This window comes from Prionailurus bengalensis, chromosome B3 (assembly GCF_016509475.1).
Source record: "Prionailurus bengalensis isolate Pbe53 chromosome B3, Fcat_Pben_1.1_paternal_pri, whole genome shotgun sequence".
NCBI lineage: Eukaryota > Metazoa > Chordata > Mammalia > Carnivora > Felidae > Prionailurus > Prionailurus bengalensis.
In genome coordinates this window covers 12,401,880-12,414,547 of record NC_057355.1, presented here as the reverse complement: position 1 = coordinate 12,414,547, position 12,668 = coordinate 12,401,880, and positions in this window count along the sequence as shown.

Below are 12,668 nucleotides of genomic sequence, written 5' to 3'. Positions count from 1 at the left end.
TGGGCATTCGTAAATACAAATGAGTCGCCAGGCGGACACCTGGCTAGCACGGGAGCCCTCAATGCACTGGGTGCCTGCCATACGCTGAGTCTGGGCGAGATTCTCTTTGTACCTGAGCACTGGTCCTCCGACAATTCTGCAAAACAAGCAGCAGCATCCCCACGTGAAAGACGAAACAAGAGCCCAAAGCCACAAAAGCAGAGAGAGACTAAGCTAGATTATAACACAGTTCTGGCTCAGAAGCCACGGCCCATGCTTCCAGAATAATCCAGAAAGTGTGGTTCTTCCCAAATCCGACAGTCGTGGCCTTTTACAGCTGGAAAGGACCTTGCTAGAAATGACCACGTTCAGCCAAGGCCCAAGACGATGAACGGACTCGACCAAGAATACACATCATGACTGGCGTGAGCTTGAACTCAGGTCTCAGATTCGGGGGTCAGCACTCTGCGCTCTCCCTTCTCCTTGCTCACCCATCATTGTCTTAGACTTCCCAAAAGTCTCTCATCACCGACTGCTCACGGGACTGGGCTATGCTGAACAAGCAAATTTAATTAATTCTGGGGTGGCTAGCATCTCGGTAAATGCAGCCAAAAACAAGTATCAGTTTTCCAGCTGCAGAAGGAAGAATCTGTAAGTAAGTTTCAAGTGGAGGCATTGGCAAGATCATGTGCATGGGGGGGGGGGGGGGGGGGTGATGGCCATCTGGTTTTTTCCACCCAGCTAGAGTAACTTTAGAGTAACCCTTGGAGATCCTAACACACTCCCACGGACTATGAGGCGCTCAGCAATGTGCTGCTGGGACTCGTGTGTCCCGGGCCTTGCGGCTACGTAGTGAGATGCCTGCCTCTGTGCTCACCATCCGCCCAGCACTGCGGTGAGTTGGGGGTCTGACGCAGAGAACTCAGGTGTGTACTAACACAGCCAAGAGCTTTATGGTAGGAGGGAAAGGCCCTGGAGGGAAGACCAAAACCACAGTAAAATTCACAAGGACTAGCTAGCCCTCTTCCCCAAGGCTGAGCAAATCAGGTTGAACCAGATGAAAATCAGGGCGAGTCAGATCAAGTCTGCCTTATCCCTCCCCGGTGTGTCTGCATGGGAATGGGCATCACAGGCACCAGACAAGCAGATTTGTCTCCTCTGCGGCGTGTAAGGCGGCCGTGAGTGGAGAAGTCTGCTTCCAAGCCTAGTGCAGAAAATCCAAACCCTCTGTATCAGAGGTAGGAAATGCTGAGGTCAAACCTTATTAAACTCTCCAAGAGAACAAAATATGGGACAAGGAACCCTAAACAGACTTCTTCTTTTAACCCATTAAGGGCAAGGTAAGTGGCGAAGGTCTTAAATTATCATAAGAAACGCTGAATTTAAACATCAGTCGCCATGGAAAGAGTGACCAAGGTTAAATCAGTTCAATTCAGTTAAGCTGGAGAGAGGATCAGGGGTTAGTGTTGACACAGTGCCCCGCTGCTCGGATTCTAATCTTGATTCAAACTCTTACGAGATGCCCGACTTAGGGCAGGGCACGTGCTCCCCATGTGTCACCATCACCCACCACGTGAGAGTCACAGCACTGGCACTACCTCACATTGTTGCTGGAATGAGGTTCTAGAACATTCCGTGTGTAAGGCATGGGGTCTCATGACAACTCTATGAGGTAGTTACTCCAATTACACACATACACGCGCATCTACGTATACACGCACATGTACACATACACACACACACACACACACACACTGCACAGAAAAGGAAACAGAGGCAGGACACGTCCACCATCACCCAGTGGTAAACAGGAGAGTGAGGATCTGAACCAAGCCAGCGGTCAGACATCTGTCATTCACGTAAATGTTTACCCCGGTGCTTGGCACCTCCAGCCCTCAGTAGCCTTCAGCCTCAGTATTGTTCTGATAGGCCCCGAGATGTCAGGAATCACTGCCCAGCCGGACCTCTCTGCACATTTGGCTGGGACACTGAGGCCAGGCCTGTCTAGAGACCAACGGACTCCCTGGATGGCTGCTTTGGGCTTTCTCTAGCCGTCAGATGCAGAGTCATTGCTCCTGAAGCCAAGCCTCTAAAGCAGGGCGGACACAACGCATGGAAAGTAGGGGGCCAATCAGAGCTCCAAAGATGACTCTTTAAAGTCTGGACGCAAGCTTGCAAAACGTCACCTTAAAAATCCAGTCAGATCCCACGCGAAGCGTTGGCCCCGTGTGTTCCCGGGAGAGTGAGATGTCTCCTGATGCTCAGACAGGCAAGTGGCTTCCGGGCCAGGCACCAGCTGGGCCCTCCCTTCTTTCGAATTTGTGGGACCTCAGCTGGAGGCCGTGACTTAGAGGAGCATGGGCCACGGTCTGTGCCTTTTGTCCCCCGGGGCAGGCTCAGATGGTTTCAAGCGATGACTCAGACCTGGCATAACCATGCGTGCACCCCACAGCCGCTCCTCTCAGCGCACACTACCACCCACACGCGCTTGCACAATGAGCGTGTTTCACCAGGAGGCCCAGGTGCCTGCCAGCATTGTTTATCACCCGTGTTAGAAAAAACCCATGGGAACCTGGCTTTCCTGCCAGCCGGCCAGGCCTGGTTCCTGCTCTTCTGGACTTTCTGACCGAATGTGACACAGCAGGGCTTTACAAGTAGAGTTTCTAAACCCACACGGCTAAAGAAATACATCAGGGTGGCGATATTCACCTCCTTCTATGCAGCCACACTCTTTACTCCACAGTAAATGAAGATGAAGGGCGCCTGGGTGGCTCCGTCGGTTGAGCCTCCGACTTCGGCTCGGGTCACGGTCTCACGGTTTGTGGGTCTGAGCCCCGCGTCGGGCTCTGTGCTGACAGCTCGGAGCCTGGAACCTGCTTCGGATTCTGTGGCTCCCTCCCTCTCTCTGCCCCTCCCCTGCTTGTGGGCTCTCTCTCTCTCTCTCTCAAAAGTAAACAAATAAACATTTCAAAAATTTAAAAGAACAATAATAATAGAGATGAATCCCAAGACGCTGTGTCAACCATCATTATAATTTCTACCGGACTCACCCAGCCTGGCCCCTGCAGTTGTATCCTTTGCTCAGAACCACGTGTGCAACAGCACAGGAAACGTTTACCTACGAACATCTGAGAGGCATCGCAAGGCCCAGGTCTGAGGCCACAGGAAGGCATGTGACAAGACAAGAGATGACCCCAAAGCTCCCACATGGGCGATATGGAGAACCAGCTCGGTCTCACAGACCCCGTGACTCTCCCCAGGGCTGAGCCAGCATTTGGCCTCGCTCTCCCTTAGAAGAATAAGCAACAAGGACAGAGCTTACTAGCCAACAGGGACCGTGTTTCTCCAGTAACACTCACGCCTATCACATTGGTTATTATTAATTCTCGCAACAGCCCTGGAAATAGGCTGTAAGTTTGCAACTGATGGATAACGAGTACAGCTTTTCCCATTTAAAACGATGAGCAATGGGTCCCCTGGGTGGCTCAGTGGGTTGAGCGCCCCCGACTCTGGGTTTCGGCTCAGGTCATGATCTCCCGGTTTCGTGAGTTCAAGCCCCACATCAGGCTCTGCTCTGGCAGTGGGGAGCCTGCTGGGGATTCTCTGTCTCCCTCTCTCTGCCCCTCCCCAACTCGCGCTGTCTCTGTCTCTTTCTTTTTTTTTTAATTTTTTTTTTTTTGACGTTTTATTTATTTTTGAGACAGAGAGAGACAGAGCATGAACAGGGGAGGGGCAGAGACAGAGGGAGACACAGAATCGGAAGCAGGCTCCAGGCTCTGAGCCATCAGCCCAGAGCCCGACGCGGGGCTCGAACTCACGGACCGCGAGATCGTGACCTGAGCTGAAGTCGGACGCTTAACCGACTGAGCCACCCAGGCGCCCCTGTCTCTCTCTGTCTCTTTCAAAATAAATAAATACACTTAAAAATAAACAAATAAATTAATTAAATAATGAGCCATGTAGTCCTGACGAGCATTTTCATACAGAACTTGAGACAGTCACTAAACAATACCTGAAGTTCCGTGGGAGATGTCTGTATACTGGCAAGTTTAAAAAATGAAGTTTAAAAAAAATATCTTCACCCATACTTCATTTTTTGAAAAGCCTACGACAAACATTATGGCATGCCTACCTGGAGATGTTCACCTCAGTTATATTTAGATGGCTGGATTCCAACTGGTTCCTATTTTCTTCCTTCTGTTTATCTGTATTTTCTATAATGAAGAGATTCTAATGTGAAAAAAGGAAAGGGATTAAGTTTGTTCTGTGGGTTCCCATAGGCCAGGACTGATGTGTGAGTCAGCGTTGTTAAATCAGTTCCCCAGAGAAACGCCACCGAGCAGCTGAGGCCTTCAGGAAGCCCTGTTGAAAAGCAGGAAAATTTAGGCCAGTGGTAAATGCTTGGCGACCTTTCTTTGTTCCCAGCTGGTGCAGATTTCTGTCAAGATGCTGATGCTCTATTCTTTAGCAGTCCCGTCCATATTTCAGGATGTGTCCTTCCCATCAAAGAGAGGGATGATGGATGCATTTGTATATGACCAAATTCTTGGTTCATAATTGCTTCTAAAGCAGTATTTGCCATGGACAGAATCCTTAGAACGCCATTAAAGAAGAAATTCAAAATAGCCTCCTATCTACCTAACTAGAAATAGCCATAGGTGTTATATCTGGTGTATTTCCTTCCATTCATTTTATAAATCATTTATTTGCATAAAATTGACCACATAACTTGTTCACCTCTTCATTCTGAATGTGATACAAACATTTGCCATGCCTGTAAATATTTTCTTGAAGCTATGGTATTTCTGTCTAATTTTAATATGTATTCCTTTGATTTCTGGCAACATTATTTTCTTGGGCATACTAAACAATTTTGATTTTTTTTCTATTATCAAATTATCTGCTAATATAATTTGGCCGTTTTTATATTTAAAGGTGTGTTGGGTTTCTCTTCTCAGTTATTCGGGTCTTCTCAATTTTATTGCAAGTCTTTTTTCAGCTTGGTGAGAGCTTTTAATTTTGGTTTTGACGTTCAATTAGCTTTTAATTTATGAGCATTACATCTATGAACAATTGTGTTTCTGATTTTTCCACTTCTGTCATGCCTTCAAATTCTTCTACGTGCCTTAAAACATTTATTTCTCCCTTTTCCCCCTTTTTTTCGTCATCTCTTTACCTTTAGCTCTTTTTTGTTGTTGTTTCACTTGGTGTTTTTTTAAATTCTTTTTCTATTCACAAAATTACTGAATTTCCAAGTTAGAAAATTTGAAAAACATTATCACTATAAAAAATTTTTCTGATCTAACCCATGGGATGACCACTGCTAATATTTTCCTGTGTATATTTGCAATTTTTTTTGTGCTTTTACATATTCTTAATAAAATTGAGTTTTAGATAGACATATATATGTACCTATAGCTTGTGTCATCCTTTTTGTTTAACATTACATCATAAGTATCTTATTATGTCATTACATAGTCTTCAAAATTTTCCTTTGTGGGGCACCTGGCTGGCTCAGTCAGTGGAGCATACGACTCTTGATCTCAAGCTCGTGAGTTCAAGCCCCAGGTAGGATGTAGAGATTAGTTAAACCCAATCAATAAATGAGTGAATGAATGAATGAATGATTTGAATATTTCATTTATAAAACTATAAAGAAATATTTTATCCTAGGAATAATATGATATTTAACAAATACCTAGATACTGGACCTTACGACAAATATGACTGAAATAACAATACTTGTTGGTAAATCTTTGTCTCCATGTCTGTCTGTCTATCTGACTATCTGCTATCTCTCTGCCTATCTATCAACTATCTATCTATCTATCTATCTATCATCTATTTATCTCTCCATATCTTTCCCTGGGATAGATACCAAGACATGGAATCTGTAGGTCACAGAGTTTGAACGTTTTTAGAAGTTGTTAATAAATATCACTCTCCGAGAAGATCTGAATTCTTTTAAATTCAGACCAGAAATCTGTGAAGGTCCCTCCTCACCACACTCTCCCAAAATCAAGTGTTTTTTTTTTTTAATCTTTGCCAATATCACAGAAAAAGAAAGTAACATTTCGTTTTAATTTGCATTGCTTGATTACTAAAGCAGCAGAATATTTTTGCATTTAAATCTTGACTCCATCTGGAATTTATTTTGGTGTTTGAAGTCAGGAGCAACTCTGACTTGATTCTTCCCACAAAGACCCAATACCGTTTGTTGAAAGATTCAATCTATTTCCCATTGTCTCATGTGTCCTTGTTTATACCCTAAGCTCTTACATAGATTTGAGTTTAAAGACTAACCACTCAGCCTATCACTAACAGGTCTCCTGGTTCGATTACTGGAGCTTTCTACATTTTATGTATCTGACTATCATTTCATTTTTTATTCCTATCTCCCTCAGCCCGTGTAGTTTAGATTTATTTTGTCAAATTCCTCCCCCCAAAAAATTACATTGGGGAGTGCGACTCAGAATTGTGACTGGATTGTAAACTTGGGACAAACTAGTATCTTTGCATCATTAAGTCGGATCGGATGATAGATCTCCCTATCATTTGAATCTCTTTTACTATCTCTTAATAAAATTTGGGAGTTTTCAAGTAAAGGTTCACACATTTCTTGATAGTATTACTCCTATGATTTTTGTTGCTAGCTTGATACAATCATTTTCTCTATTATGTCTCCCTATTATTGTTTGACCTCATATATGGCAAAGCTAGCTGTTAATTTTAGTATATTTTCTGGGCTGAGCCTTTTATAATCATAAGTGTGTGTGTGTGTGTGTGTGTGTGTGTGTGTGTGTATCAATGATGTTTCAGCATCAGTTGATATTGCCAGTTTGGTTTGGTGTCAGATGGCATGACCAATCAGAAGAATTTCCACATACATGGGGCGCCCGGGTGACTCAGTCGGTTAAACGTCCTACTTTGGCTCAGGTCATGATCTCATGGTTCGTGGGTTTGAGCCAGGGTCGTGCCCTGCACTGACAGTGAGGAACCTGCTTGGGATTCTGTGTCTCCCACTCTCTCTGCCCCTCCCCTGCTCACGCTCTCTCTCCCTCTCTCTCACTCACTCTCTCCCTCTATTTCTCTCTCAAAAATAAACAGATAAGCATTAAAAAAAGATTAAGCTAGCTTTATAAAATTATAGGGCTTTTTCCTTTTTTTTTTCAGCGCAGAAATTAGTTCTTCCTTAAAAGTTTAAAAAACACACAAATTTGTCTGATCCTAGGATAAATTTTAGCCTAAGTTCTTTAACTGTTTTTACATTTCTTGCATGTACATTGATTTGTTTGGTTTTCATTCTTACATCAATTTTTATTTTTGCCAGCAAAACCATCCACTTCATTGAAATTTTCCATTTTTTCCATACTATTAATTCTCTAATAATTTTAAAATCCCCTCCAAATCTATGATTACAGCTGCTTGTTTTTCTAAATTTCTGTCTTCTCTTTTTTTTTTCTTAAGTTTTCCAGAAATTCAACCAGAAAACCAGCTCTTAGTCGACTATTAATATCAATTACACCAGGGGGGTTCTCTCCTTTTTAAATCAGAATTTCTGATTAAATTACCATTTCTTTTCCACGGTTTGACTGGCATTCTTATTGTTATTTTACCTCTTTTCTTGAGATGAATATGCTAGCTATTTCTTTGTATTCTTTCTTTTTAAAAAAAATGAGGGGCGCCTGGGTGGAGCAGTCGGTTAAGCGTCCGACTTCAGCCAGGTCACGATCTCGCGGTCCGTGAGTTCGAGCCCCGCGTCGGGCTCTGGGCTGATGGCTCAGAGCCTGGAGCCTGCTTCCGATTCTGTGTCTCCCTCTCTCTCTGCCCCTCCCCCGTTCATGCTCTGTCTCTCTCTGTCCCAAAAATAAATAAACGTTGAAAAAAAAAAATTAAAAAAAAAAAATGAAATCATTTGCTGTCATCATGTTGCCACTAAGTAAAACTTGACCTACATTTCTTGTTTTTGATAGAAGTATTCCCTTCCTAATAATTTCCAAGTAAACTGTTACGAAAATGGGTTTGAGTTCTGGACAGGGCTGGGTGTTCTCTTGTTTTATTTCTTAAGTGATTGGATAGATATTTTTGTTTAATTTTTTATTAGTAGTTTCGATTTTTATGGCATTGGAGTCAGAGAATGTGGCTCGTACAGTTTCCACGATCAGTTTGGAATCTGCTGATATTTCCTTTGCGGCCACATATCTTTTAATCACTTCTGACAAAAGTTGGTAAAGATTGTGGAACACATTATACTACTTTACCATTGACTTGTATTTTAAACACGGGTTGGCATGTATTCGGTTAGGCTGCTGAGTGCATGAAGTACGCTGTGGTGACCAAGCTTCGGGCTCTGAGATCAGATTCCTAGTCTGTCCCCGATTAGTGGTGAGATTCTCTAATCCTCTGGAAATAGGGATGATAATACAGCACACACCTTACAGGACTTTCAAGAAATAATGCATGACCCATGCCCAGCATAGTAATCGGGACAGCGTCCACACTCCAAAAGCACGTCCATGTAGAACATACAACATATCAACACAAAATGACTCCGTTTCCCATTTAATGCTTCTTGCCTTGAAGATCATTTTTGTGAAAGGGACACTGCCAACCCTGCTTTCTTTGACTCTCTGTCTCCTAGCCAGCCTTCATTCGTTATTGTATTTTCAATCTCACCACATTTTATTTCAGATGTGTTCCATGTTAACAGAGGATAACGCACTAGTTTTTCAAGACAATTTGAAAGCCTTCGTAAAGAGTGTAAATCACTTACTGTCTTAGCTCATAGTTGTCTCGCGTCAAATCATTTGGTGTATTTTCGCTGTGAGGCTGTCATGCTGTATTTATTTGCTGTTGTTTGCATGTATGGTCTTTTTTTTTTTTTAATGTTTATTTACTATTGAGACACAGAGAGACACAGAGCATGAGCAGAGAAGGGGGAGAGAGAGAGGGAGACACAGAATCCAAAGCAGGCTCCAGGCTCTAAGCTGTCAGCACAGAGCCCGACTCGGGGCTTGAACTCACAAACTTCGAGATCCTGACCTGAGCCGGAGTCGGTCGCTTAACCAACTGAGCCACCCAGGCGCCCTTATCTTTTTGTGTTTTAACCTACTCTAGGGTTGTAAACTTTATGATCAACATTTTAAAAATTCTACCAGTGGCTGCCTTTCACTTTGTTTTGCTTTGGTTTGTTTTTAGTTTTGTTTTACTTATTGAGGTGAAATTCACACAACATGGGGGCGCCTGGGGGGGGGCTCAGTGGGTTAAGCGTCCGACTTGGGCTCAGGTCATGATCTCATGGGGTCGTGGTTCGAGCCCCACATCGGGCTCTGTGCTGACAGTACGGAGCCTGCTTGGGCTTCTCTCTCTCTCCCTCTCTGCCCCTCCCCCTCTCGTGCTTTGTCTCTCTCTCAAAAATAAAAATAAACATAAAAAAATTTTTTTAATTCACACAACATGAATCGACCATTTTATAGGGAACAATCCGGTGACAATTTAGTGAATTCACAATGCTGCACAACCACCACGTCTATCCCTGTAGGTTTTATCCGGAGGGTTTTCACTTCATGAATCTCATTCCCAAAGTTTGCATTTCCCTGAGTAAGATGCCCCTCCTCCTTCCAATGTTTCTGTGTTACAGCTGGAATTTGCAACCTATTCATAACAATTCATGGGGTGGGGGGGGGGGGTGGGATTAAATTTCTTTAAACGCTATCACTCCTCTCACAAATTACATCGGTTCTAGCCTTCGATTTTGAATCTCAGAAATGTGTATTCCGTTTCCTCATAGAGTGTTATGGGTGCACTTGTGTCCCCCTCAAGATTCCTATGTTGAAGTCTCAATCCCAAGTAGCTCAGAGCGTATCCGTATTTGGAGATAAGGTATTTTAAGAAGTAATTAACTTAAAATAAGATTATGAGGGTGGGCCCTCATCCAATATGACTGGTGTTCTTGGTAACACTTCACTGTATATCCCTAGCACCGAGCTCAGGGATGGGCACATGCTAGGTGCCAACAACAATTTCCCAAATTATTAAGTGGAGCACTGGATACAGGAAAGACATTCTGATGTTGCTACCTGTGTTGTTCTCAGTATGACACGTGCAGGCTTGGCCCAGACGGTTTTCATTTCCACAGAACAGATGAATTTTACTTCCATTGCTCTGTTTTGGCCCTTAGCCTGTATCTTGAAATGTCTTGTTAATGCCAATTATGACAATGCCCACTAAAAATCTGGCTTGCGGGCAGCGAGTGCCGTTTGAGAAAAGCTTTTTTTTTTTTCATCACTCAGACAAATTAAGATGAAATCCACATATCATGAAGGTAAACATCCCTCGTTCAAGCCCCCCCAAGCCCCAAAGCTATCTCCGGCCACCACGATTTGCTTAAAATAAATGAATCCAGCTGGGAAGGATTAATAGGTATTTTTGCACATGTACAAATCTAGATAGTTCATAAACATGTATCCCGCGAAGCCCCCATCCTCAGATCCTGTGGGTAATTAAAAGCACACCAATGCACCATGCTGAATTTTCTGCCAGTAGTTTGCAGGGGAGAAAATAACTATTCTGACAATTAGACCCAGAGCAACGTGCTCCTTGTCAGGGAAGGGCGGAAGATGCCTGTGCATGCTTCTGTGTCACCTTTTAATGGCTTAATTAATTTGGACGCTGATGGAAATCTCCAAATCAGTCCAGGAGCCCACCTGTATAAAAATGATGAATGAGACTTATGTGACTTTTTTATCCTGGGGGCTTCAGACCCGGCTTCATCTGCATATTAGAAACCCTCTGTGTCTCTTCCCCAGAAGCTGGCGGCTTTCAAGAGCCATTCATAGCACAAAGCTATTGCTCTACATTCAAATACTCTTATTAACACAAAGCCCACGTATTCCACCCGGTAGCTGGGTCATCATTTGTGTACAGACCATTCTCTGCCCTTCATGATAGTCTTCGATATTTTTTTGATCCCATATTAAAAAAGCACTCCTTTCTAGTATGGGAATGAAATCTATCTGAAACCAATAATGCCTCTCAAAACTGACACGTGGGGACCTGTCTCCTGCCTCAGGGCTTCTTCACATTGTGCCCTCCTCCCAGCTCCCTGCCTAGACTCTGCCCTATTGTCAATCAGGATTTCTCACAGCTGTCAGGAAGCCAGATAAAACTCTTCGCTTTGGCAAGGGTCCTTTAACCCCGCACCCCACAGCTCAGCGGGCAAAAATCCCACCAGCAGGGCGGGATCCCGCAGAGGCAACTTGGGGCAAGGAAACATAGTAACCAGTCACAGATGTGTATCTTCGGCCCAATAACACATGCAAAATGTAAACAAGTTTTGGTGGGGAGGTAATGGGGGGAGGTAGGGTGGGGAGGAGATGATATTACTGTCTTCCTCTTTGTTTTCCTCCTTCAGTCCCCTGCTTCAACTACCCTTTCAAAAATCACTTAAATGGCATTAGATATGAATCCTACCCTCCAAGGACGGAGGGAGGGTAAAAGCGCAGACAGGGTGTAATATTTAAGGGGCACCGGCGAAGTGCCCAGCAGATTGCGACGCCCACGTAAATTTCACAGCCGCGAGAGATTGGTCTGATCGTTCCCTGGTGACATGTCAAGACTCAGCAGCCCAGACGTTTGCAGAAAGCCATCCATCATGCAAGAGAGAGGGAGAGGAGCCACAGCAAAGATTCCAGAGCTGGGATCTCTCTCTCTCTCTCTCTCTCTCTCTGCTACTCTGGGCACCTTTTCCTTCGTCCCTCCTGCCTGACTTCCAGGATCAGCGGACCCAGGCAAGCAAAGCCTGCTCTACTTGGGCGGCCCCAAAATTCTAAGGCGCCAGCAGGAACAAAAGATACAAAGGGAGCCGGTGGCCTTTGTAATCACTGTTCCTGCTAGGAAACCACTTCTTGCCTCCCTTGTGTTTCTCGGAGGCTGATTGATACACTTGGAGCGGAAAACCCATGAGAAAGTCCCTTTCCCTCTCAAAATTGAGGGCTTCCAGTGGGCTTGGCTAATGTGCCAAGACCACCCTCCCCAGCTTTCCATGGTGAATGCCTGCGTGGGGCAGGAAGTGCGCCTGCCAAGTCCTGTTCTCAGTGCAACACCCCTACCCCCATCGCCGGCAGGCACCAGGTTCCCATGCCACTGCTGAGCTCCTCAGTACTTTCTGAAGGCTGGGCCATGATGAATATGTGAGAAAAACAAACATTTGTCCCGGGGTTTGGGAAAGAAGGGAAGGGAAGCTGGAAGAGAGACTCCCCCAGGCAGGCCTGGGAAGCCCCAGGGGTCTAATTGAAAGGGTTTAAAATAGTAAATATGAAATCGAAACCCAGACGGTGCTTTTTCTAAGGAAGCAAGCCACTCATCAAGCCGATTCTGTCGCTCAGATCACCTTAAAAACGGCCACACGGAGCAAAACATTCCCCCACCGCGATCGTGCCGCCAAATCCCATTTTGGTCACACAGCTGAGAGGAGGAAAGCCAGGAGCAAAGTAGGGGTCACTGGGCGGAGGGGGGTGGCTTTTTCTCCCTGATTTGCTATCTTGGGGCGAGCGGTGTTCGGGGATTTTATTGGCTCCTCGTGCACCCTGGCTTTGGCCTCAAAATCCTTCCCTGAAAAGAGGACCCAAAGGAAAAGGAAAAGGGAGGACATCGAAGCCAAGAGGCACAGAGAAATCTAACAAGGCAGA